This window comes from Aethalodelphis obliquidens, unplaced genomic scaffold (genome assembly GCF_003676395.1).
Source record: "Aethalodelphis obliquidens isolate GAN/ISIS:26980383/991018 unplaced genomic scaffold, ASM367639v1 scaffold15, whole genome shotgun sequence".
Taxonomy (NCBI): Eukaryota; Metazoa; Chordata; class Mammalia; order Artiodactyla; family Delphinidae; genus Aethalodelphis; species Aethalodelphis obliquidens.
Window position 1 is genome coordinate 5,312,011 of NW_020837959.1, and position 6,000 is coordinate 5,318,010.

Sequence of the window (6,000 nt, forward strand, 5' to 3'; positions counted from 1 at the left end):
AGTTATAAATATTTTTTCTTTTCTTTGTTTTATTTTGATAGCCTGTCATAAGTTTTTGATCTGCTTTAGTTCCACATTGCAGTTAGCCCCCCGAAGATGAAATCCGTGAAGTCACATTCCAAATCTGTTTCAAACTGAATTTGTTCTTAAAAAAATAAAATACTTTTTTCCTATGGAAAAAGCGCCTTCAAAGTATTTTCCTTTCCTTCTTGTTTTCTTTTCCTTTTTCTTTCTTTTTCGTTTGTTATTTTAATTTGCCTTCTCTATTTCTCTGTGATTACAGTTATCAAGACCCTTCTGCCCACGGGCATGTGTATGCCCATTTTTCAAATCAGGCCGTGCACACACGCGAAGGTTAATCTTGCGGCGTTGCAGCATGAGCCCACTGGTTTCCGCATAAATCTTTCGAACTCACGTTTTAGCATAAAGTTTTATAAAATCCTCTTCATCCTGAGCAGTTTGACCTGCACTGAGTGAAAGTAGCCAGGAGAAGAAGAGGGACTTTTATCCCAACGCTTAGTTCAAGATGATCTAGTTTCCATTCAAGCAGAGCAGTTTGCTATCGACTGCTTTACTTTTCTTCACAAAATAATCCCAGGAGGAAGGAAAAAGTCTTAACGTACCGTAACATGGGTGAAAGCGCGTGTTGTGATACTGGATTGAGTCAAGTCAGGGGCCAGTGGTGAATTTAACCACCCTTTTCATTGTTGCCTTCCTGGGGAAACTGACCAGGTGCCCTGAGTGTTTTTCCCACTCTCGTTGTCTTTGAGGTCTTAAGATTGATCATCCGACACCCACCCTCATCTTCCTATGAGATCCGAGGGCAGAGCTGTGCACGGCAGAAGCAACTACTAGTCACCATGAAGTGCTCAGATCTCTAGCTGCATTAACTCTGGTTAATCCTTACCTTAAGGAGTGAAGTATTTTAGGTTGGGAGGATGAGAAAGGGCCCCTGAAGTAAGGAGCCAGAGATTGTTCCAGCCCAGACCGATTTGCCCAAGATCACAGCCCCAGTAAATGAAGAATCTGTGTGTTTCAAAAGCCCCTCAGGAGATTCTCATGAAAGACTGCATCTCTGCAGCACTGGCCCCCCAGACTTGTACTAAAGGAATGTTTGTCGAACAAACGCTCTCCTTCCAAATAACGAAAACAAAATTCTCCAGAGGCCCCCAGTTTCAGTTGATGCTTGAATAGTAGTTTCATTTTCTCCATCACGTTATTTCACTGTCCCTAACCGCCCGTTCACTGCAAATCCAAGTTTCGGGGCACAGTATACAGCCACGTCACTAAGCTGAATGCTGGACCCCACCTACCAGGGTCACAAATGATTAGTCTGAGTAAACGAAAACAATGACGAAATATTGCATTTACAACTTTGACTTTGTGACCCCTGTTACGATTTAAGTGTCATCTTTTCCACGTTGGTTTTGAAACCGCACTTCCCCAACTGAATAAGCCAACCTCAACTGAGAAGAATAAAATGTGCCCGGTGTTTATTCTTTTCAACCAGCGAGAAGGAATCTCACGTACAGAAACTTCTCGCAGAGGTTGTAAAAGCGGCCGCTCCTCGTTTTGTTTGAAAAGTGGCCCTGCTGTTGAAACATCCCTGCCCTGCGTTGCTAAGTGTTGACCGGCCAGCTGGTAACTCTTCGGAACATCTCTCACTGTTGTCCATTTCCTTTTCGGTAAAAACAGTTTGCCCGTTCAAACACTGTGATAAAGGTTCACAATGGAAATGAGAAAAAAAATCAATAAAATATCAGTGTCAGGACTCTGCAGCTTGCTATCAGTCTCTGGACCCAACCCAGAGAAGAATCAGCGAAAGAAGAAAACAAATAAAACCCAGGGGCTTCCCTGGTGGCGCAGTGGTTGAGAGTCCGCCTGCCGATGCAGGGGATGCGGGTTCGTGCCCCGGTCCGGGAAAATCCCACGTGCCGCGGAGCGGCTGGGCCCCGTGAGCCATGGCCGTTGAGCCTGCGCGTCCGGAGCCTGTGCTCCGCAACGGGAGAGGCCACAACGGTGAGAGGCCCACGTACCGCAAAAAATAATAAAATAAAATAAAACCCAGAGGAGTAAAACTGACTTCCTATTATATGCAGAAAAGGATAAATTACCCCACTTTTTGGTTGGGTAGCAAATAGGTCTTCAGGTGGTCCAAAAGGAGACATAATTGCTTCTGTAGTACAGAGGACCTGGATGTTCTTTTGTTTCTGTTTTCAATGAATTTGGGATTATGTTTGTGATATTTACACAATAGACGTCCTCGAAGGCAAATTTTCTGTGTTGTAATAGAAGAGTATTTCCTACCCCTCATTCTTCCAGGTAGAGAATGATTTATCAAAGATTGGGGGGATATTAAAATATTGTATTTTTGTAGTAAAGTATAGCATACCAGGGAGACGAATCAATTTTTTAGTGATTAAACTGTGCCCCCAAAGCTGAAGATATATTCATCTCAAGATTTTTATACTGTGGTAAACTGACTGACTAATGGAACCTCTTAGAAACAATTCTTCATATGAAGTTAATTATATTTTATTTTATTAAATATCTTTATTAGAATATAATTGCCCTACGATGTTGTGTTAGTTCCTGCTGTACAGCAAAGTGAAACAGCCATATGCACACATATATCCCCATATCTCCTCCCTCTTGAGCCTCCCTCCCACCCTCCCTATCCCACCCCTCTAGGTGGTCACAAAGCAGCGAGCTGAGTTGGTAGTGTATATATGTCAATGCTACTCTCTCACTTTGTCCCAGCTTCCCCTTAATTATATTTTAAGAAACAGCCAACCTCCTCATAAAAAATCTCGAGAGACATAAGTACACAGCGTGAGAAATAATGATACCCACACAGTTTATGGACAATCATAAATTGTTGATAAATGTGTCCAATGAATGAAAGTGAGACCTGGCTTCCTGCTCTCTTCCTGCTACTGTTGTCTCCATGGCCTTTTAGCAAATTGCTTTGTGTTCTGCACCCCAGATCCTCACCTATAAAGCGAGAGGGTGGGCCTCCAACACACTGAAGGTTACTTTCAACTTTTTATAGGATTTGAAGCAAAGCCATCAGTCTTTTCAGCTGTTCAAAAGCATCTCGATGCAAGCTTCTATTTGTCCTGGCATCCCACGGGCAAAGCTCTGAAGACTGTTCACAGCCAGACCCCACCCCGCTTTGGGCTGCACTTGACCGTTCACCCTCTCCGCATCAAGAGCCCGCATCCGGACCCTGAGCTCTGCTGTTCTCCACCCCTTCCTTGCATTAAATCTCAGAAAGATCCAATAACTAAGCATCTACAGATACTGATTGAACTGGGAGCCCTGTTCTTGTGTTTTCGGCTTTTATCTGTAATTTTCAAGTACAGGCACACCTCAGAGATATTTCGGGTTTGGGTCCAAACCAAAACAAAGCAAATACCGCAATAAAGCGAGTCACACGAATTGTTTGAGTTTCCAGTGCATAGAAACGTTATATTTACACTATACTGTAGTCTAGTAAGTGTGCAATAGCATTATGTCTTAAAAAACGTATAGACCTTAATTTAAAAATTGCTTTATGGCTAAAAAAAAACCGCCAACACAATTATAATAGTAACATCAAAGATCACTGACCACAAATCACCATAACAAATACAACAATAATGAAAAAGTTTGAAATATTGTAAGAATTACCAAAATGTAACATAGAGACATGAAGTGAGCAAATGCTGTTAGAAAAATGGCTCCGATAGACTTGCTTGACTCAGGGTTGCCCCAAACCTTCAGTTTGTAAAACAGGCAAGCCGAGCGCAGTAAAACGAGGCATGCCTGTAACTCTTTTGTCTTTATTTAAAAACACTGTCAGATCACTGCAAGCAGGCCCCCAGCTTCTATTTAAACATTTCTCGAGGGTCCACCAGGGGCCAGGCAATGTGTTAGCTGTTGGCAATGTTCTCTTCCACCAGTTAACTGAGCCCAAGTTCGCTTTGTCTTCCCTGCACTTGAGATTCATTTGTTTACTAGTCATTCTTTCCACACTGGTATCTGGAACACATGCTTATTATTTTTACCTCCTTTATTATTTACACCTCTGATTCTGTAGTCTGTGGCAAAGAACTGCCTGACTAAAAAAACACCCTTTGGTTGATAATGGAACTATTATTTCCCAAGTGCCATTCATGCTTAATAAAGAGATTAGAGTTTTTGTGTGTGTTTTGTTGTTAAAGCCATCGTGGCTCTATCTTAAAAAGTTCAAGAACAGTAGAGGAGATACACGTCATCAAAGAAAACTGCTTAAAATCGACTGAAACCTTAAGCCAAACACAAGACGCCTCTGAGGTATATCATTTTTGTATAGTAGCTTCATTAATGCAACATGAAAGGAAAACCGAAAAAGTAGTGGAGATGAATGTCTAGCTCCAGGATCTCTCAAGTGGGAAAAACAACAACACTACAGGAAAAGCTCCCAACTTGCTACATCCTTCACTGGAGTCTGTAAGTTATTTGGTCTGTTAGTTCTTTATCACCTGGGAAATCTGCATATCACTCAGGATGCTGAGAAAGGTGTAAGAAGTTTCTGTAAACATAACCCCAGTGTCTTTGTTTTGCATGTGTAATTTACTGTATTTGGACTCCTTTGCGTCCTTCTGATGAAGTGTCATCTGCCTGAGAGAAAGCATACACCCCACGGAACTGGGGCCCCCTGTCTGGAACTTCTGAGTCCTTGTATGACCCCCAGGCAAATTGCATAGCTGCCCCTCCCCCGAGGCCAATCATCTGCACTTGGATTCTTTGCGACACTCACGGAGACTTCCTAAGGTTAAACTCAATTACATGCATCTCATTTTGAAGTGTAGCTTATAAAACACAGCAACAAATCAAAAACTATTATGTCTGTAGCTCATCCGCAGTGAACACTTAAGACACAAAGGCAGGAGTACCACTGGCTTCAGCCGTTCTCAGTGAGAGCCTTTTCATCAGACTCTGGTCCAAGACACTAACAAGAGGCCCACCCAGGGCTTCCCTGGTGGTGCAGTGGTTGGGAGTCCGCCTGCCGATGCAGGGGACGCAGGTTCGTGCCCCGGTCCGGGAAGATCCCACATGCCGCGGAGCGGCTGGGCCCGTGAGCCATGGCCGCTGAGCCTGCGCGTCCGGAGCCTGTGCTCCGCAACGGGAGAGGCCACAACAGTGAGAGGCCCGCGTACCGCAAAAAAAAAAAAAGAGAGCCCCACCCAAGCAGACCCTACACAAGTCTAGAAGTTTCTGTCCAGTGAACACCCACACACACTTAATTTGTTCACTTACCCATCATGCGTCTATTTAGCACTTAATATATGCCAGCCAGCGTCCTAAGCCTTGGAGAGGGCAACATGAAAGACAAGATTCCTCCTATCGGGGACCTCACGGTCCATTCGGCAATTCAAAACTTTCATGAATAAAAATGAAGCACCTCAAACACGTGTAAGGAAAAGAAGTAATAACGATAATAACCAGTCTATGTGTTATTCCGGGAGCACCTTTTTTAAAATGTATTTGTCCAGTAGTAACCTATATCTTTGTTACTGTGGTTTGCATTTCTTTCCTTTTAAATCTTTCATTACATATATGCCAAATGGCTGGTTCAGATGCTAAATTTAGTATAACGGTTCTTCAAAACATCTTTGGAGTTTGCTTAAGTGCCTGCCTCTGGCCTTAAAGGGCAAATTAAAACGTTTCCAATTGGTTTCCAGCCCACATTACAAAGTGTATGTGTATTTGAAAGACTGTTTCTTGGCTATAATTGGTAGTTTTCTTGTAGCTAGGTCTGAGGAAAGAATTGCAGCGAGCTTTACGTCTGCTAACAGTAGTGAGCACTGAGCTCAAAAACAGCAGGAAAAAAAATGAAGTGTGAGCATCTGGGATGTTTGCCAGACTGACCTCCAAGTTGAGTGCCGTAGAATTCCAGCCAAGCAGACACAGGGCCCTTCCTGCTGAGACCTGGGTCTCTGCCGTTTAACTTTTCTCCTTATAAAGGAGAGAAGA